This window comes from Dipodomys spectabilis, unplaced genomic scaffold, assembly GCF_019054845.1.
Source record: "Dipodomys spectabilis isolate Male_0828 unplaced genomic scaffold, ASM1905484v1 ptg000089l, whole genome shotgun sequence".
Taxonomy (NCBI): domain Eukaryota; kingdom Metazoa; phylum Chordata; class Mammalia; order Rodentia; family Heteromyidae; genus Dipodomys; species Dipodomys spectabilis.
Genome location: NW_024870766.1, coordinates 8,092,047 through 8,114,509, shown reverse-complemented (window position 1 = coordinate 8,114,509; position 22,463 = coordinate 8,092,047).

The window sequence follows — 22,463 nt, the reverse complement described above, 5'->3', positions numbered from 1 at the left end:
CGAAAGACTACGTGGGAAGGGAGGAAATGGAACCAACCAATCACTGTAAAGGCCACACCTTATCATGCACCTAAGCTTCTAGGAGTTGTTTATGCAATGAACAGTAAACAAATCCAGCTCTGCCCACTCAACTTCCTTTCAGGGCCATCTTTGCTGCTACTCAAACCATGTAATAGAAAATCCACATAAATTACACTATGTAACAAATATAAACTTTCTAGGTACTTGTATTTCAGAAAACATGTGTACCAGTGATTTTTTTTACTATATCCTCTGGTCTGTGACATGCCAAGGCATGTATTTTATAAAGGACTTTGTAAAATTATTGCATCTTATTTCTAAATACACACTAGTATTTAGAAGAAATAAAATTGAGAATTATGGGGGCTGGGAAGGTGGCTCAGTGGAAGAGTGCTTGCCTTGAATGCACAAGATCCTGGGTTCAATTCTTCAGCCCCACATAAGCAGAAAAAGAAGTTGTGCTGTGGCTCAAGAGATAGAGCGCTAGCCTTGAGCTGAAGAGCTGAGGGACAGAGCCCAGGCCTAGAGTTCAGGCCCCATGACTGACAAAAATAAATGAGAATTATGTCCCAATATTTTTGCCCCATTACATAATAGGCTACCAATTTTAGGTGAATCCAAAAAAGAATTGAGCTTGGTTACAGAATATTTTTCGTCTCAGCAGTCCTGCCTTGCAGCCCCATCACTCAACAGGCCCTATAGTTTCAGAGGTATACACAGAAAGAATGGTGCAATGTGGCATAATCTCCTATAGTCAAATCATGACATTGATTTGACATTGATCTGACAAATCATTGACATTGATCTATGCTGCCATCTGCAGCATAGATATAATATTATTTGAAAAGTCGCCTGTACTGTATTTTTGGGCCTTGGTGTTGAAAGCCCAGAAGGACAATGTAATTTTTCAGTGGACAGATGCCTTCTGGCCCTTCAATGATAGAAATAGAACAAGTGAAATCTGGCATGAGTAGGCACAAGGAACATAAGTCTGCTCACAAATGGATTTTGGTGACTGTTGAATTGCAGTTCTGGTTGCAGAAGATAGGGTGGTTCCTTATGATTTGACAGGTAGAATAAAAGTAGAGTCAAACTTGGGTCATGGATTCAATCACGTATCACTTCAGTATTTGAGCTCTGGAGAAAACTGCCATCACAAGTCATCTTCACCTAGAAATAAGCCATGCAAGTCAGCCTTAGGGAGAATCCTTGGATTCTCCTTGGATTCTGAAAGTCTGAACTATCAGACTTTGGACAGCTCAGGGCATCAGAAAAAAATCTAGCCTGCAACAAAAACATTTATAGTCTTACAGTTAATGATGAAAGATTTGACAATTAGATGACAGACAAAACTGAAAAAGATTGGAAGAATAAGAAGTATGGGGAAATAGCATGTACATAGACCTGTGGGAACTGCTGTGTAACTTTATATTATGTATTAATTAACATGTACACAAGAGTATGTACCTCAGAAATGGCACTAATGTAACAAGGCATAATATGACTCTATCTAGACTGTCATAGAGAGTAGCTTTTCTGTAAAAGATGGAGTCTATTTCATAGATCAAATATTGTAATTGGCTGCTATAAGTGGTGACTATCCAAACTCAATAACAGAGAACTAAGCTCCCTCAAATTCTTTGAAGTGCTAGTAAATGTTTAACAACTGTTTGTGCAGGAAGAAGAGATAATTCTTCTGGCTTTAATACACACCAGGTAAGTTTCATATTACCAACTGGACCTTACTGAATAGAGAGATTTAAGCGCATGCACTCAGTCAACTCTTTGCTGTAGCATATCAGTGCTAGAAACATCCCTTCTGGAAACTGGCTAGGAAACTGGTAGCAACACCAGTACATTGGAAATTTTCCATCCCGTTATGAATCATCTTGACATGAATCAACATATATTCCAGATATAGTTATTTCTCTTCCCCAAATCCTCAAGGCTCCAGTGGGTGCTACTATCTGTAGTGCAATCAAAGTCTTAATCCTGATGCTGAAGTCTGACACAACATCATTTTGAGTGAAGAAAACTATCAACAACAGAAATGTGGCTGTTTGCTTATGACCTTGAGACACATATGCCATACAGAAGCTGTTGGATAGATTAAAAAGGAAGCCTTGGATAGATTAAAAAGGAAGCCTTGTAAGGTGCATCTACCTGCTTATAAATGATCATTTTGAGAGTATGTAACAACTAGGCTTCCTAATTTCCTATATGGAAAATCGGTGCTTCCAATCCCTGAAATTTTAGTTTCTATTGTCTTGAAAGTCTTATTCTCTTATAAAGTGAACTCAACACATAGAGTACTCAGCAAGAGATCCATTCAATTCCAAGTTCTCATCCTCAGCTGCAGAAACTATTACCTGCTGAGAGCTCATAGGTGAACTAACTTCTGAAGGTTCTGGCTTATCTCCATCCTAGGCATGTAGGAAATATCCTGACCATCTTACCTCAATTTAGAAAACCTGTAGTCGGGACAGCCCAGATGGGTAATATCAGGCAAGGTCTCAGTCATAAAAAATATGTTCACTCAAAAATCCCAGTCCTCAATGCCCTTCCTATCAAACAACTTAACTTTAACAATAACAGAATCATTTCAAAATCAACTTCCAAGGACACTCAAACTATGATGGCTACCATCTCAAGCACATCTTTAGAAATGTGTCCCAAGTCTTCCAAACCTGCTACATACCAATGTCTTAAGATTTAGTTTGTTAATTCTTACTTATTTTTTAAATGTTGAAAGCAAGGTTCATGCAATCCAGCATTCAAATGTCAGAGGATATGTATACGTCAAAAATATCTAATTAATAAGGAGCACATATCTAGCTCTGAATTAAATTACAACATTCTACTGACACCTCATCATGGACCATAGTCTGATTTCTCTATAAACCTGAGTATTACAGAAGGGAAAGATTTAGAAGCAAAATGATCATAAAACTGCTGTTCAGTTTTAAACAAAACCATATACCTTTTAGTTAAGTCTTTCCTGTCATCTTTTGGTCTATAATTGCCTCTCTATAAATAGCTGCATCCTTTTTCCTCTAAATTTACTCAGAGATCAATGCACAAGTTTTAAAATAAAGTTTTAGTAAATCGTGTGGTAAGGACTTCCCTTTCCAGCTGTGGAAATGGTTTTTGTGACCACTTGGTTTCTTATTACTGAGGTAGCTGTATATGCCCAACACATCACTCAATCTACTCATTTTTCTAATCTATCTGGATATAAGCAGTGCTAAAATAAAATAAGATGTTAATGTAAAACTTCTAACTAGGACATCATATAGGTGAGATAACCAGTATTGTCCCATAAATTTATTGTTGTTAAATTGGCCTTCATCTTTCTAGCCACTTAACACTTCTCCCTTAAAGTTTTCAAGCAACAGGAATTGACAGAACTCAGGCACTAGTTTAATGTTCCCTTCCTCTTTCCTATTTTCAAAGAATTGCTTCTAGAGCAGAGAATGTTCCCATTGACTTCTCAATGATGTATTTTAAAGTAATTTGAGAAAGTAGGAATGGGAATAAGATTTGTCACTATAGTTACTAAAGTCTGGGTAAAACAGTTTGTAGCCAAAGATTCCAACATTTTCCTTGACAGGTAAAAATATACTATATGAACAAGAAGTCTTAATGTATTGCTGATTTCATCAAAAATGTTAACTTACAATATCAATATCTTGAATCAATCTATCAGCTTCTTCTCATGTTATCTTAAAGTCCCTCAAATACAATAATAGCAAATCCTATAGTTTGATGAGCTACAGAACTCAACTCCAATTATTTTCTCTATTACTCCAGATTAGTTCCACCACAGATATATTGCTGTGTAAATTTAATACATAAACATAGTTACTGAATAGCAAGTAATTCATATTTTATTGATCCCCGTATAAAATCGATCTCAAAACAAACAAGATTAAAGAAAATTTAAACTTGTGAAAATCTCTAGTAATTTAAAATTTGCAATTGATCATATCTAGATAACTAAGTCATTTAATATGTGTATAAAGAAAATAAATTTAGGAAAGAATGTGCTGAGGGGTTTTCAGTCTCTTTTCTACCTTCTCTTTTTCCTCTAAAGACAGGATATTTTGAATGACACCAAAATACAGCACTGCACAATTCTTGTGGTAGTCCTTCAACAAGAAATCATTGATAGAGTGAATTTAATATAAACTAGAGAAATAAATTTGTAGCAGCACAAAGCCAAAACTATTTCACAAACAAATATGAAATAAGTGTGTCCAATACACAGTGTGACTGCATTGAAATGAAAGTATTCCAGTGGAGAAAGAACTGATATTATCATCATACTTTTAGAGAAAAATATCTTTAGGAATGTGTGGCATCTTCTCCCTCCTGAGCCTGGTGAAATTTTGTCCTTTGGCTCTTGTGATTAAAATCTCAATCAAGTAATAATCACATTCATATTAGATAAAATGCATATTTTTCACATTTTATAAATTCAAACTGGCACAGCAATATATAGAATTTAAAATATTTAGCCCATTAAGCTGTTCAACTCAGAAAATTCAAGAGTATCTATTCACTCAAGTCTTTGTCCAACAGTCCCTAGAATCTACAGTGGATTGAGTAGAGCTAGTAAAGCAATAAATGAACAAGCCTGAAGCATGTAAAAGTGAAATCCACAAGTCACACCAAACTGAGCACTGTAATAAGTTTCTTATAGAGCATGAGCCCGGGAAGGGTTTCTTACTCAAAAATCAGTATGGCTACGGTTGAGGAGGATTCAAGAGATTTGGAATTTTTTAAAAATAAAACTAAGGAATTATCCTAGATTTTATTCTGTTGAATAAGTGAGAAAACCACTTCTAACACAAGAGCACAAAAAAAAACTTAGAGAGGCATCTATACATAGTTATAAAATGCTTTTTCTATAATACAAATTTGGTTGCAATACATCATTAAGTAGCAAGTTTGATATGTAATCAAGGTTTTTGTTACCATTATTTATTTTTCAGCCTTCTTTTTATTCAATGGGAGCTTGTTTTACTAATGAGAATTCTGACTTGATAGAATTCTGACTAATGACTTACCTCACATCCTTACACAGTTTATATCTGTGACATCTTACCAGGAGGAAAACTTCTAAGGAAGTATTTCTAACTGCAAAATCCATCGGTGGTTCATTTATCCTCTTGACACTCTATATCTCGAACACAAGAAGTCCCTTTTTAGATTTTAGAACTACAAAAGTGAACATATATGCTAAGATCATATAATTCCTAGCCTGAAGCTTTCTAAGGAATTTGAATCTACTGCACTAAGGGACAATAATCATCATCAATTTCTGATTCACAGTATTTCATTCATGGAAGCATCAGCTGTATTAGTAAACCTAAAACTGTACTTATTAGGCAGTTGCTGGATTTTTGTTGAAGTATACTCATGTACCATATAATTATGTTTCAATAACTAACAACAAACTAAATGCACAACAGTGGTCCCATAAGATTTGGTCACTTAGTGACGTCTTGAATGATTTGGACATGCTGTGAGTATGTACCTCATGTTTAAGATGACATGAAGCCTAAAGAGATGTGCTCTTTCTTAGGAAGTAATTGTATCATTTTATTTATTCTCATATCCTCTAAAATCAGCTCTATTATTATGACAGTCCAAGAATAGCTAAATTGATACCACAGAAGGAATTTCCACAATAAATTAATATTGTTCTCACTAGTTTGGAACTTGTAAAGCAGGAGCAGTGTCCAGAACTTTCTTCTGGAGTGAAATGTACAGATACTTATGCCAAAGCAGTGGCTACAAAAGTAATGGTTTTACATATAACTCTATAGCGTCAAACCTTCTCTAGGAAATTTCATTTTTTCAGCTTTCTTTCTCAATAGTCTCTCTACCCCATCCAGTTACATGGCCAGAAATGTAGCCATCTTCCGTGATCTGCTCATTTAGAACTCTCATTTTTTGCACCCAACTCAGCAATTATGATTTTTAAGTAGCTTTACATTACTAGCTTTCTATTTTCACAATCACTTTTCTAATCCCAATGGTTAGTTGCCATGACCATTTCTGCTCCTTTAATCTATTCTCTTCATAGTCCACAGAATAAAGTCCTAAACCACAATTCAGGTTTGTCTCATTCTTGTCTTAGAAAAATGACTTCTATGAACCCTCCAAAATTAACATAAATGTAATGATTTCTAAGACAGGATGCTACACAGACAGTGCTCATCTTTGGCTCCTGAGCTTCCATTCAACATTTTCTCATAACCTGGCCTTTTTATCAAATCTCCCATAACATTGTGCTGTCCTCACATCCATACTTTCTATTTATTTGCCTTAAAAAAGCTCCCAAACTTACACGTACTCTTCATCTGCCTAGCCTAGATCAATTTCTTAATGAAATCAAACTATATTAAATGCTTAAAAATTGTATTCTTATTTGTTGGCACTTAAGATTAACATAATTGTTAATTGTGTCGTTCCTTAAAAATATGTATTTCCCAATTATAATGTAATTTTCATGAATGGAAGACCCTTTTTAATTTTTTTTTAACTTTGAGACAGGGACTCAACCTCAGTAACTTAGTTTTGTACATTGGCTACTGCTCTACCAACTGAACCATACCACCAACCACTGGAAGGATCTTATTATTTAGATATAATTCCCAAACAGCGTTTTGTTTTATTTTTTAAAACAGTGTTTCATTATTCTGGCTGCCTTCAAATTTAGGGTTTTCTGCTTCAGCCCTCTAAGTATCTTGACTGGAAATGTGTACTATCATACCTGAGAAGCAATCGTTTTCTTTATGCCCAGACTGCTAACAGTTCATGAGTTAACTTACTATTAATATTCTGCATGATAGCAAATAAAATCAGTAGATATGGAAATACATGGTGTATTGAGGAGGTGAAAAGAGAATAAATAGTAAATACAGGTCAGAAGGATGAGTCAGTAATAAGATCTAATGTACATCAGAACTATAGTTAGTATATTATGTTGCCTATATTTTAGGCACTGTATTCACAATAAAAGAAAATATAAAGAAGGTAATTCCGGCAATAATGGAAATGTTACTTCTTCTATAAACCTCATTGTATTATGTGCATGTATATCGAACCATCATGATAGATACCTTAAATATATTATATAAAATGTAAATTGAAAAGAAATAAATTAGCTCATCAGAGTTAGCAAAAGCCAGTTACTAGTTCAGATTGCATAAATTTCCTGAAACCTAACATCCTAATTCTTGATTGCACATTTAATTTCAGAATAAGGCAGATCCACCCACATTCCCTAAAATTTCACTGCTATTTTATTCACAGCAAATTCAGGACTTCAGATCTCAGTTCTGGAAGATTTCCCAGCTCTTCAACAATAGAAAAAAATGATTAGTACTTTATTCTCCTGCTATAGAAATTAATGTAATAACTTATATAAGAAGAAAACTATTAAAAGCTATCTCCATCAATGAGAACCACTTGGTTATTTTCTTTAAGGTGGATGAGGTAAAGAACAATAGACGATTTCAATATTTTCAACAATAGTGTAACAAAGACATTTAATATTAACTCTAGATTTATAGGAAAATTTATGTTACTACTATGAAATTAGGGGAAATTTTGGGAAATCCTTCAATCCATGGATGAGAGCATAAAGAAACCAATAAATTTAGATTAAATAATTTTCCCATCTTTAACTCAGAAATACTTTGTATACTGAATTTTCCTAATTGAGGTCTACTTTTCGACTGCCTTTTCAACTGCACTATACTAACTAACTGTAGTGCTCTTGCTTTCAAGAGAAACTAAAAGGTTTGTGTTTTAAGGATTGAACTTCAGTGATTATGAGATTTCTCTATTGCTTGCCAAATATCTGCTGTCCTTCTTTGGGATGGATGAAATTTCTCAAGGCCTTATAAATTGTTTTTGTCCTTGTAACTTGCTTTGACCTGGGAAATGTGGATAGAAGTAACATGTGTCACTTTCAGACAAAAGGAATAAGGATCAATTCATTATTCATCATGGAATGTTTTCATTTCTATAAAGGTAAATTATGTTCTTTATAAAATTTCTTTAAGTAATTCATGCTCCATAGATAAGAATACAGTCAAAACTCACAGCAGACACATAACAAAAAGGAGAAATAATTATTATGTATGTGGTGTGTGTGTGTGTGTGTGTGTGTGTGTGTGTGTGTGTGTGTGTGTGTGCGCGCACGCCCACGCCAGTACCAGTCCTGGAGCTTGAACTTAGGGACTGGGTACTAACTCTGAGAATATTTGCTGAAGACTAGTTCTGTACAACTTGAGGCACAGCTCTATTTTCAACTATTTGGTGATTAACCAGAAATAAGAATCTCAGGGACTTTCCTTCCCAAGTGCCAGACAGTTTTTTGCTAGTGCAATTTTCTGGTGTTTTAGGGATTATTTGTTACTGTTATGTAATAACATCTATCGTGACTAAAGAAACAATCTCATAGATTCCTGGATTTAGCTGCTATCCATGTACTTCATAAGGGTACATGTTAAAATATAGAATCCTAAAAAGGAAATGTTTCACATAGTGAATGTGGTCTCATCTCAAAAAATGATGTCAATGAAGCAATGTTCTTGTTAGGTGTAACTATTCTGTATGTATATAGGTTTTAAATTGTAATTTTGTCCATGGAACATACATATATTTTATCTGAAATCAAAATGGAAAAAAATTGCTTTTTTATTTTATCAAAGTTACCATAGTAAGTTTCACTTTAATGTTTGCCAAATATCTGCTGTCTTTCTTTCAGAATGGATAAAACAGCAAAAAACATGTATATTGTATTTATTTCTACTGTAGAATATGTAGCTAGAAAAACAGTAGGCAGCAGGTTGAGAGTAAATGAAAGGTGAGACTTAGAAAAATGATTAGTATGGATCAGTCAGTACAGAGATGGTACTGATTGGTAGAGAGGAAGGGTTTGCTCAGGGTAGAAATCCAAGAAGATCAAGAACTAATTCTCTTAAAGTTTCTGGACAGGAATTATAGTAAAGGTAAAACTTTTTAAGAAAGTCCTTGTTTGGGATATTGGAACACTAGAAGGAAATGGAATATATGAAGAATACAGGGCAGGAGGAAGAGGATAACAGTAAAGTTTATATTTAGCCATGTTGTTTATGATGAGAATGAGACAGAAAAACAATTTCCTACAGATTTAAAAATTGGTCTGAAAGTAGATGAACAGTCCCAGGTGACCTTTTACAAGTCACTTGAAATTTTGTCCTAAGTAAACAAGACCAAACACCCTCAGCTTATTCTCACAGACACAAAGCAGAGTTGCATTCATCATCTTCCAATCTATTTTTCTGAACAGTATTTTTTTAATGACTTCAAGTAGCCTGAACAAAATGAAAACACATATTTTAACACATAAAATGAAATTTTCTGCCTTTTAAAATGGCAAATGGTATTCCAAACCATGTTAGAATAATGTAGGGTGCTAGACATGCAAATTTTGTTAGAGTTAAAGAGCCATTGTAGGAAAGACATAGGGAAGATTAAGAAGATTTAAAAAACAAATAAGATCAGAAGGAAGAGAGCAAGAGCAGAAATAAAACCTTTTTTTCTTTTGCTTTCTTTGTCTTTTCCTTTTATATTCTTTGCTTTAGCAGAAAAGAGTCCTCCCATACCCAGTTCACCCAATTCCCTTGAAATTAATTTTCTTGTTGACACCTTGTCTTAATAATGTATTGGGTATGCATTTCCAATTTGTGGGGCTGCTTTAAAGACTAATTAGATGGTATTGCTAAAGCAAATGAACATCTAAGTAAAGTTTTCTGTTTATAAACTGAATATATAGAAAAAGATAAAATCAAATGCTAGTTACAACATATCGTTCCCAAGGAAAGCTATTTCTAAGAATTTAGCATTGTTTCTACTGGAACTACTTTTCCTACAATCAAGGTTTAGAGATTCTGTAGACTTATTTGTCTAAGAACAATTTTAAATTCTGTATAAATAACAGAACCCTTCTTACCCTATACTTTTGGATTCAGCCAAAATTTCATTGCAGGTAGGTAAGATTCGTGCTTTGCAACTTTTTTTGATATATTTTATTTTATTGCTCTTTTCCTAGAAAAGGTGAGTTCTTTTGGTAGAGAGCTAATAAAATCGCCCCATAGTCCATTCCTCTAGCAACACTTAATATATATTGGCAGTAAATAGTGTATGTTTACCACATCAAGAATTCATATTATATATTAATACTCAAAGGAGTTCTAAAATAAAGGTGATCAAATATTTGATAACACTTCTCCTTTTTAACTTCCTGATTCATATTAGGAAAATATAATATGTTCTTGACATGAAGAAAAGGTATTCAAGTAAAAGAATATTTTTCTGTGTACTCGATTATGACTGACACTTCAAATATTGCAAACAGATATTGCTTCTGATGTTCTTATGGCCATTTACAAGTCTTATTTTCCTTTCTTCATGATGACATCACTTTAATTTATCTCAGTTATTAAGAACCAAACAGCCTTGGAATTTCAGGAAGCATTTAACCAATTAGGAGTTGGTAGCTAGAGGAAGCACTCACATGTGCTCTCTCTGGTGGACTGTGGGAAACACATCGGTGTCCTCCATAGTGACTGGTGAGCAAATATCCAGATCAAGAAAAGACATCCTTACCAGAGATGCTAAAATGTCAAAGAGGAATTTAACTTGATGAAAAAGGTTCCAGTTCATTATCTTCCATCACTTTATGCTTAATTTTCTCTCAGTATCTCTAGCCAGGCCAACACAACTATGATTTTTTTTGTGGAAAAATTATAACACAGCTATTACACTAATTAAAATAGACACAAAAAGAGCTATTTTGGGGGCTGTGTGATAATGGTCAGAACGACTAAGGAGAACATATTAAAGATCAGGAAGTCATTTGGGGACAATAAATCTAGAGTCATACATGCAGAATACAAAACGCCTGGAAAAGACTCATTGCCAGTATAACAAAAAGAAATCTGGGGTGATCAGATAATGCACCAAGTGCAGAAGATACTTGACAAGGCTGTGGAAAACTAAGTTCTGAACCTTTAGCTTCCTTCTATAGTTTAATACTCAATGAAGGACTGGTCATAACCCAAAACATCTAGGGGGCAAATAAGTTGTTATCCATGGCTCATTTGCTGAACTATTTTCATAGTTGGGATTGAAGGAAAAAATCTCAGGACTGCACAGCATTATACATGACAACTGTCTCCTAGATGTCTCAAGTTATGACCAGTCCTTCATTGAGTAAGAAATACAGAAAGAAGCTACCCAACTGTTCACCTTCAGAGAAGGGAAGAAATATACTCAAAGAGGAAAAGAGTAGGCAGAAAGAGTTAGTAATCTCAAAAGTTGTCACAAAACCAGTCCCAAAGCACACAAAGTTAGAAGTGATGGTTGCCTTTGTGAGAATGATCTCAGTATAGGTCCTGATCACCATGTCCCAAATTGTCATCCCTATTGTTCTGATCTATAGATTGGCATTGTCATTTCCATTCCTTTGCAAGTCTCAGCTCTATGGTAATAATATAAACAGATGTACATGTGAGAAGTATACTTGTCATTTTACTGATTCCTTTATTCATAGAAGATTACAGAATATATAAAAAATCATAGAAAGATTAAAATAAAGTGGTTAATGAATCTTGAAAGATAATTTCTGTATCTTAGCATAAAGGATTTCATTGTGATATTTATATACAAGCATAATAATTTATACCGGCCAAATTTATCTATCATTTTTCTTTTTTTTTTTTTAATTTTAATTTAATTTTATTTGTGAACATACTGTACAGAGGAGTTACAGTTACATGGGCAGGATAATGTGTACATTTCTTACCAAGCATTGCAGCCTCCTCCTTTGTTTACCCTTCACATCCCTTCCCAGCCTCCCCCCTCCCCCCCAATCCCAATCCTTCTCCTTCCTCCCCCCCCAGCCCCCCCCTCCCACACACACACCAACGTTGTAAAGTTCGTTTTGGACATGACAACTTGTACTTCTCATTGTTGCAACAGGTCCACCTGTATCCTTAAACAACTGGTTTTTCCCCATCTCCTCCACAAGTTATACTGACATCAAATATAGTGAAAGCAAGGGTTATACTGTGGGGGAGGGACATACAAAGCAACAAAGAGATAATCTTATAAATGTGTTAGAAACACATGCATGAAAGAAAAAAACATTAAAATACACATCTAAGGGTTCATTTTCCTGACATCACATTATCTGACCTTTTCCGCTTGACTCATACATATACTAGATATTACAAATAAGGGAAACCATGGGACCTACGTTTCTTTGGGCCTGGCTTACTGCACTTAATATAATTTTTTCCAAGTTTTTCCATTTCCTAACAAATGGGGCAATGTCATTCTTTCTGATGGAGGCATAGAATTCCATTGTGTATATATACCACATTTTCTTGATCCATTCATCTACTGAGGGTCATCTGGGTTGGTTCCATATCTTAGCTATGGTAAATAATGCTGCAATAAACATAGTTGTGCTGGTAGCTTTAGTGTGGTCTTGTTTGTAAACATTAGGGTAAATGCCCAAAAGTGGGATTGCTGGGTCATAGGGGAGCTCTATGTGGAGTCTTTTGAGGAACCTCCATACTGCTTTCCAAAATGGTTGAACAAGTTTACATTCCCACCAACGATGAAGTAAGGTTCCTTTCTGTCCACATCCCCTCCAGCATCTGTTGTTGTTAGAGTTCTTGATTTTTACCGTTCTAACTGGAGTGAGGTGATATCTCAATGTTGTTTTGATTTGCATTTCTTTTATGGCTAGGGATGTTGAACATTTCTTCATGTGTCTATTGGCCATCCTTCTTTCTTCTTCAGAGAAGTTTCTCTTTAAGACTTTCGCCCACTTATTTATTGGGCAGTTGTTTCTTTGAGGATTTGTTGTTGGGGGGTTTAATTTTTTGAGTTCCAAGTATATTTTAGATATGAGACCCTTGTCCGTTGTATGGCTAGTAAAGATCTTCTCCCAATCCGTGGGCTTTCTATTGATCTTGCTAGCTATGTCATTTGCCCTGCAGAAGCTCTGCAACTTTATGCAATTCCATTTGTCCAACCTTTCTTTGATTTGTTGTTTCCGGGTCTCTATTCAGAAAATTTCGGCCTGAGCCAAGGAGACCCAGGGTTTCTCCTATTCCATCCTGTAATGTTTTCAGAGTGTCTGCTTTGAGTTCAAGGTCTTTGATCCATTTGGAGTTGATTCTGGTGCAGGGTGATATATAAGGATCTAGCTTAAGTTTTCTACATGTAGTTAAACAATTTTGCCAGCACCATTTACTGAAGAGGTTGTCTTTCTTCCATTCTATTGTTTTAGCTCCCTTATCGAAGATTAGATGGCTATAGGTCTGTGGGTTCATTTTTGGGTTTTCAATTCTATTCCATTGGTCCTGAGGTCTGTTCTTATGCCAATACCAAGCTGTTTTGATTACTATGGCTTTATAGTAGAGTTTGAAGTTTGGTATTGATATTCCTCCAGCAGTGTTCTTTCCATTCAGGAGCATTTTTGCTATTCGGGGTCTTTTATTGTTCCATATGAATTTTTGGATTGCCTCTTCTATTTCCTTGAAGAATGAGGGTGGAATTTTGATAGGTATTGCGTTGAATTTGTAGATAGCCTTGGGAAGTATTGCCATTTTCACGATGTTAATCTTTCCAATCCAGGAGCATGGGAGGTTTTGCCATTTTTTAAGTTCTGTGTTGATTTCCTTTTTCAAGATTTTAAAGTTTTCATCATAGAGGTCCTTCACTTCTTTAGTTAAGTTAATTCCTAGGTATTTTATTTTTTGTGGGGCTATTACAAATGGAGTTGCTTTCCTAATTTCAGCCACACTTTTCTCATTGTTGGCATACAGAAAAGCCATTGATTTTTGGGGGTTAATTTTATACCCTGCTACTTTGCCAAAGTTTTGAATCAGCTTGAGTAATTTGGGAGTGGAGTCTATGGGATTCTTTAAATACAAGATCATGTCATCTGCAAAGAGGGAGAGTTTTATTTCTTCTTTCCCTATTTGGATCCCCTTTATGTCTGCATCTTGTCTTATTGCTGTAGCTAGGCATTCTAATACTAGATTGAAGAGAAGTGGAGAGAGTGGGCATCCTTGCCTTGTTCCTGAGTTAAGAGGAAATGGCTTTAGTTTTTCACCATTGAGTATAATGCTGGCTGTAGGTTTGTCATATACAGCCTTTATTGTATTGAGGAATGTTCCATGGATTCCTAATTTTTCCAAAACCTTCATCATAAAGGGGTGTTGGATCTTGTCGAATGCTTTTTCTGCATCTATTGAGATAACCATGTGGTTCTTATTCTTGCTCCTGTTGATGTGATGAATAATATTAATTGATTTGCGTATATTGAACCAGCTTTGCATCCCTGAAATGAATCCTGTTTGATCGTGGTGTATGATTTTTTGGATGAATTGTTGAAGTCGATTGGCCAAAATTTTGTTGAGAAGTTTTGCATCAATGTTCATCAAAGAAATGGGTCTATAGTTCTCTTTCTTTGATGAGTCCCTGCCTGGTTTAGGGATGAGGGTTATGATGGCTTCATAGAATGTGTTCGGTAGTGAGCTTTCTCTTTCAATTTCATTGAAGAGTTGGAGGAGTATTGGTGTGAGCTCTGCTTTGAAGGCCTTGTAAAATTCCGCTGTAAAACCATCTGGTCCTGGACTTTTCTTAGCTGGGAGGTCTCTTATTGCTGTTTCTATTTCAATGCTTGATATGGGCCTGTTAAGCTGGTTTAACTCATCTTGGTTTAGTTTTGGCATGTCAATATTTGCTAGGAAAAGGTCCATTTCTGTCAAGTTCTCAAACTTATTAGCATAAAGTTTTGAGAAGTATTCCCCTTATAATGTTCTGAATCTTGGTTGTTTCCGTGGTGATGTTTCCATTCTCATCTCTGAGTTTATTAATTTGGGTGTGTTCTCTTCTTCTTCTGATAAGATTTGCTAAGGGTCTGTCAATTTTGTTAAGTTTTTCGAAGAACCAACTCTTTGTTTTGTTGATTCTTTCTATAGGTTTTTTGGATTCTAATTCATTTAATTCTGATTTAATTTTGATTATTTCTTTCCGTCTACTGGATTGGGGTTTATCTTGCTGCTCTTTTTCAAGGAGGTTTAGATGTGTCATTAAATTGCTAGTTTCAGATTTCTCCAATTTGTTGATGTAGGAGCTCAGAGCTATAAACTTGCCTCTGAGTACTGCCTTTGCTGTGTCCCAGAGGAGCTGGTAATTTGTGTGTTCATTTTTGTTGAATAGCATGAACATTTGAATTTCCTTTCTAATCTCTTCCATGACCCACTCTTGATTCAGCAGTGTGTTGTTCAGCCTCCATGTGATACTGGACTTTCTTTGGTGGCTTTTGGTGTTGAGTTCTAATTTTATTCCCTTGTGGTCAGAGAGAATGCAAGGTATAACTTCAATGTTTCTGAATTTAGACAAGTTTGCTTTGTGGCCTAAAATGTGATCTATTTTAGAAAACGTTCCATGTGCTGCTGAGAAAAACGTGTATTCTGATGCTGCTGGGTGAAATGTTCGGTAGATGTCTGTTAAGTCTAGTTGATCTATGCAGCTGTTTAGATCTGCGGTTTCTCTGTTGAGTTTTTGCCGAGTTGATCTATCTAGTGGGGAGAGTGGTGTGTTAAAATCCCCAACAATTAATGTCTTTGGATCTATATGGGATTTGAGGGAAAGTAGTGTTTCTTTGATAAATTTGGGTGCTCCATTGTTTGGCGAATAGATATTTAGAATTGTAATATCCTCCTGAAGGAGAGATCCTTTAATTAGTATGTAGCGACCTTCTTTATCTCTTCTCACGAATTTTAATTTGAAGTCTATTTTATCTGATATTAAGATTGCAACTCCCGCCTGTTTATGGGGGCCGTTTGCTTGGTAGATTTTGTTCCAGCCTTTAACATTGAAAATGTGTTTGTTTTTACGGGCAAGATGTGACTCCTGCAGGCAGCAGATAGAAGGGTCTTGTTTTTTAATCCAACTAGACAGTCTATGTCGCTTAATTGGAGAGTTCGGTCCGTTAACATTAAGAGATAGGACTGAGAGGTATTTGGGAGTTCCTGCCATGTTATCCACCTTCTTGGGGGCTGCGAAAACTAGGTTCTTCCTATGGTTCTTGGATTCTCAGTTTGGGTGCAGTTTCTTGGCCTTTGTTGCGGTCTTGTTGGTTTTCTATGTGTAGGACATCTTTAAGAATCTTTTGTAGGGCTGGTTTGGTGGAGATGTATTGTTTCAATTTTTCTTTGCTATGGAAGGCTTTTATTTGGCCTTCAGTTATGAAGGAGAGTTTAGCTGGGTACAGTATTCTTGGTTGATAGTTGTTTGTTTTTAGGGCATGGCATACATCATTCCAAGCTCTTCTTGCTTTGATTGTCTCTGCTGAGAAATCTGAGGTGATTCTAATTGGTTTCCCTTTATAGGTGATTAACCTTTTCTCCTTGACAGCTTTAAGGATCTTTTCCTTGTTCTGAGTTGATCCTGTGTGGATTATAATGTGACTGGTGGGATGTCCTATTCTGGTCTGGTCTATTTGGGGTTCTAAAAGCTTCTTGTATCTGAATAGGCCTATCTTTTTGTATGTTTGGGAAGTTCTCTGCTAGGATCCTGTTAAACAAATTTCCTAGACCATTAACTTCTGTTTCTAGGTGCTCCTCTACACCCATTATACTTAGATTAGGCCTTCTGATGGTGTCTTCTAGGTGTTGGATAGATCTATCATACTTCTTGGACTTGTCTTGGATGGTTCTATGTTCTTTCTCTATAATATCTAGGCTGTCTTCAATCCCTGAGATTTGATCTTCTGCATGGTCTAACCTGCTGTCAAGACTCTCTACTTTGTTTTTTATCTCTTTTCCTTCTAATTGGTCAGCTTTGATGGCTTCAAGTTCTTTGTTGAAGCTCTGTTTTAGGTCTTGTATGAATTTCTTTACTTCCTTAATTTGGTGTTCAGTGTTTGTTCTCAAATCACTTAGTTGATTGGTTATGGTTTCTTTGGAATCCCATTCCTTCTGTTGGGTTCCATTCAGCATTCCCTTTGTGGTCTCCCTGACTTCCTTCAGCTCTTTGTTAATGGATTCCATGAATGCCTTTACTGATCTTTGTGTGTTCTCTACCTGGTCTCTCAATTCCTGAATTACTCTTTGATTAGCTTCCTCCCGTTTGTGGGATTCCTGCAGTTCTCTTTGAGTGTTCTCAGCCTGCTCACGCCATTCCTCCCTTTCTCTTTGAGTATTCTCAAGTTGTTCACGCAAATCCTGTATCAGTTTTTGAGTAGCTTCCTCACGCTTATGATATTCCTGTATAAACTTTTGGGATGCCTCCTCTCTCTCCCTATCACGCTCATACAGAGTCCTTTGTAAGTTGTCAAACTTCTCATTTATCATATTTGCCACCAGTGTTTGTAGAGCTATTTGGGAACTCTCCTCTGGATTGTTCATTATCTGATCTGACCCCTGATTATCAAGATTGGGAATTGAGATACCCGGATTTGCCATTTTTCTTGTGTTTTTTCGGCTTACTCTGCCCATTTGAGATGAAAATAGCACCAGTTTTGTGCTAGAACACTATCTTAAGGCAACCATCAACCAACGTTTGCATTTATACAGTCAATAGTCTACAGATACAATCTAGTTCAACAGATACATCTATTCAACATCAAACAACTATATGTTAATGGGCTTCGAACCGCAGAGAAGAATTTGGAAAACCAGAAATTTTTAGGGTTAGGGAGAGATGTGGGTAAAAATTAGGAATAGATTGGTGTGGGGAGGCACAGGGAGAGTTAACTATGTCCTAATCTCAATGCAGGAAATAGGTTGGGTAGGATGCAAGTAGAGAGGGAGAGAAAAAGAAGAAAGGTAAAGGGAAATGCAAAGAGACCAGAAAAAAAAATTAGAAACGTAAAAATTAATATAGTTATGGAGATTGAAAGACCATCTATTTAGAGAGGAATGTGAATATAATGAGAAAACAGGAGGGAGATAGAGGAGATGTGAAAAACTTAAAAAATGCTTAAAATATTATATAGGTATAAAGAGGTAGTACTGCTATTAAGGAATTTAAGTCTCAGAGGTTTTGGATTGAGTAATAAATTTGTGGATTAAGTGTGTACACAACGGGGGATAGGATCTACTAGTTAACTATGGGTTTATCAGGATGTGCAGGACAAGAGTTAAGTCACATACAGAAGAACAAAAGAAAGGAAAAGGTGAAAAGGATAAGAAAGGGAGAAAAAAAAAGATCAGAAGTTCAGTAGAGCTAGACAAAAAACAAAAAGATAATTAAGAAAGAAAGAAAAAGAGAGAGAAGACAAGAAAAGAAAGGAAAACGTACATTCACGTATTCCTAAAATAAAAATTATAAGAGGGAAAAAAAGTTACTGGAAAACAATTATTTTTTTCAAAAAAGGCAAAAATTAAAGATTAATAAAAGTTTTAGAAAAGGAAAAAAAAATTTATATATACAAGGTACCAAAAAAAAAAAAAAAAGAAGAAAAAAAAAAGTTCTTTGATTTTTTTTTTTTTTTTTTATTGGGAGGGGTGGGAAGGATCCTGTATCTCCCTTTTGTCTGTAACCAGCCTCTTGTTGGAGTCTCTGGTCAGCTTGAGGTCCTGTGGCTTGATTGGTTTCTTAAGTCAGTTTGTTCCAACAGGCAGAAAAATGCTCTGCTTTACCCAAGATTTTGAGATCCCCCTCCCAGGTTAGTTTAATGGGAGGGTGCTCTGCTTTGAGAATCACAAAAGAGGGGTGATGAGGCTAGGTTCTGGTAGAGTTGAGGCCTTTCAACAAACAGTAGCTTTTCCCTGGGGCTATTTTGTGAAAAATTCACAGAGCCCACCCTGGAGCCATTCTCAGGGTTTCTGTTTTTCAATTGATTGTGGAGGCTGCTAGAGGGAGGGGCAGCCTCTGGCTCTGGTTACCCAGTGAGGAAAGCCACTCCAATGGCTGGTGCCTGAGCTGGGTGACTTTTCCCTGGATGGAGCTGAGTCTGGCAGGTCACTTCGCCGTTAAGTTCTTGTGACCTGTTAAATGACTCGTTTTATTCCAAGGCCTGAGTTGGAGCTAGCCTCTCCTCCGAGCTTTGTTGGTATCCAAGATGGAGATCACCGGTGCTGGGGGGGGAGGGGTGGCCTTCCCTCCTCTGCTCCCAGAGAAGGAGTGAGGAAGTCGGGCTACTACTCACGCCGAGTCTTGGATCCTGGGTCGTCTCTGGTCTGCAAAGTGCAGGATGAAGTTGTCCGCTCCTTGTCGGTTCTTGCTGGTGTTGAGTAGAATCCTCTCGCCTGCTGCGTCTGGCTCCTTCGTCCCGGACTCTCTGTGTGAGCGCTCAGGTATGGCCGTGGCTGCGGTCGCCGCTGCGACACTGCCGCCGCCGCGGCGGCTGCTGGCAGGCGCTCAGATGTGTCTCCTTGTCTTGGCTTCCCCTCTCTTGTCTAACTCTCTGTCCTGTGATGGCACACTTGGTGTGATTCTCTGGCTTAGGACTTTTCACTGGAGCTCTAAAACTGCTTTCTATGCGAGAGCTTGTTCAGATTCCAGCTTCAACTCCGCCATCTTCCCGGAACTTCCTCGGACCATTTGTTTTTAAAAATGTCTATCTATCATTTTTCTAATCTCACTTTTCCCCTATTAACAATTTTAGTGAGTTTCTTTATGCTATTTTTATGCCTGATATGGATATTTTCACACACTCATATTCTTTATCTACCTCGTTTCTTTATCTACAATCAAGCAAAGAAATTGATAATGCTTTTAACTTTTACAGTTTTTTTCTCTGTACCACATGCATGTCTATGTTTAAACCTATTAGATTATATATAAGACAGAATGCCAGGCATAATCATGAAAAGAAACTTAAATTAGTCAGGGGAGTTGGGATAGTTTCAGATCGTGTTTTAAAAGTAACACACTATAGATGAGAGCAAAGATCATATGAACTTTAATGAACAAACATCCAGATTAGTTGGAGCTTTTCTTTGGTATCACTGATTGTCTTCCACAGATCTCTGTTTTTCAACACTTTCTGAATTGTTTGTGTTTGTTTATTTTTTCATTAGTTGCTGTTTTTTACATTTTTAGTTTTTTGGAGCCAGTGTCTCACTATCCAAGGCTAGCCTTGAACCTAACATCTTCCTGCCTCTACTTCCTGAGTCCTGGAGTTTCAAGTGGCATGACTGTGTCCCGCCCATCCTCTGTTCTCATTTTACTTCTTTCCTTTGGCTGTCAACCCAAATCTCCGCAATCACTAATGACCTAACTCCTGATCTAACTTTTCAATGCATGTTTTAGGGAACCATCAGGAGAAAATGAAACTAATACTTTAGTAGTTATCATAAGCCAAATATTGTTTAAAAATAATATAAAATAGTAGCACAATAATTTAGAAATATTACTTTTTTTTTTTGTTACTGGGGCTTGAACTCAGGGACTGGGCTCTGTACCTCAGCTCTTCAGCTCAGGGTTAGGTCTCTACCACTTGTGCCACAGAGCCACTTCCAGTTTTCTAGTGGTTTATTGGAGATAAGAGGCTCACAAACTTTCCTATCTGGGATGGCTTTGAACATGATCCTCAGATCTCAGCTTCCTTACAGGTGTATGGTCGAAATATTAGTTCTAAATGCAGAAATTGTTTTCTAATTCTGGTGTTTGTGTTTATCTTTCTCTGGGCTTTTTTTCTGACAGAGTCCAGAAATTTTTTGTCTCGAGTTGGCCTCAGACAACAAGCCTTCTATCTTTGTCTTCTACATTCATATTGGTATGGCATTAATTTTAACAGCTCTGTCTTTTAAATGCACCTCTCTTTTCTCATCTCTTCCTGAAAGATTTACTCCTAGTTGTCCAGCACTTCTATCAAATTAAGTAAGTCTGAATAATTCATTAGACTTAATATGACCTCCCTCTGTGGGGGGCTCACCCTTAGCTAGTAGAGGATACCTAATGTACAGTATTGGGATTAAATATCACTTTTCCGGTGGAGCAACTTTGAGGCTGAATGCTTCACTGGCTTGATTTAGTAGGTCATAGCTCTCAAACAGTCAGACTCACTTGATCCAAGCAGACAACTATTCACTATATAACACAATATTTTCTTTCCAGTGTTGGTTACTGATAGAATTTGAAGAAGTTGTTGAAAAATTGTGGAGAACTTTACTGGAGCATTTTAGTTCAGTTTCTAATAAGGAGATTTGGCATGACTCAGAATTTCAAATTCCCTTTCTATATTCTTCAAATGCTGTCGCTTTCCAAGGTTTAAATTGAGGTAACCTCATTTAATGTTGCTCTGTCTCTTGTTTCCTACAGATTCTCTAGAGAGTGATGAAGCAATGAGATTTCCTGCTTCCTCCCCTGAAAAAATCCAGACATTTCCATCGAACTGTTCTAGTTACATGAGAAAGAATAATACCTTACCTATTTCTTCTGGTTATTTCTTCATCTTAAAACTTCCTTGGGCACTTTGCTAGAGCAAACAGCTTCACATAAATTATACAGTAGAAGAGTAATGGGTCAAACTCCAGAGCCAGATTTCCTGAGTGTGAATTTTGGTCTGTAGCCTTGTCAATTACTTTCACATGCTTCACTTTACTTGCTTAAGTTTCTCTGTACAAAATTAGAATAAAGTCCCCACCTTACTACCCATATAATTAAATAAATGATGCATATTAAATTTATAAGACAGTGTTTGACACATTTTCTAATTTTCTTAGCATGTTAGAAACATAAATTACTCATGTACTGCATCATATCTAATAAGAGAGGATTCCTGTTCTCCTTTGAAAGATATGAAGCTAATGTAAAAGTATATCCCTTCCTTGTAAAATAAAGTAGGCAGTGTTTATTTACCAGCTATATAAGTTAGGAGACTGGGAATAAAGGGAGTTTTGGGTGAATAAGCACATCAACACATTTACTATTCTTTCTAAGAAGAATGGGATAGCATTTAGTAAGAGCTAAAACAATAAAATGAAATTTTTAGAATAAATGTTCAAATAAATATTAGATACTATAAATGTTAATAGGGAATAAATAACTTAGAATTTGTCTTGATAGAAAAATGATTAAAGGATAATGTTAGAAATTATTATTTTGTACAAAAGAAGTAGGATTAAATACACATTTCTGTTTTATACAAATTTGCACTTTGCAGTGATGAGAGTAAAATGTTGACACCTCAAATTAAACTTTGACAATTACCGTATCTGCATGTATGTTGAGATATGATTCACAGAAACACAGGTACAGCCCTGTCATTTTCAGTGAAGGGAAATTTGCACACTGACAACATGGGAAAGGATATTAGAAAGATCAAGAAAAATGGCAGATTAGGAGCTAGGAAAGTTCCAGTGACACATTTATCTGTGTGCAAACAAGAATTTCACTTCCTGAAT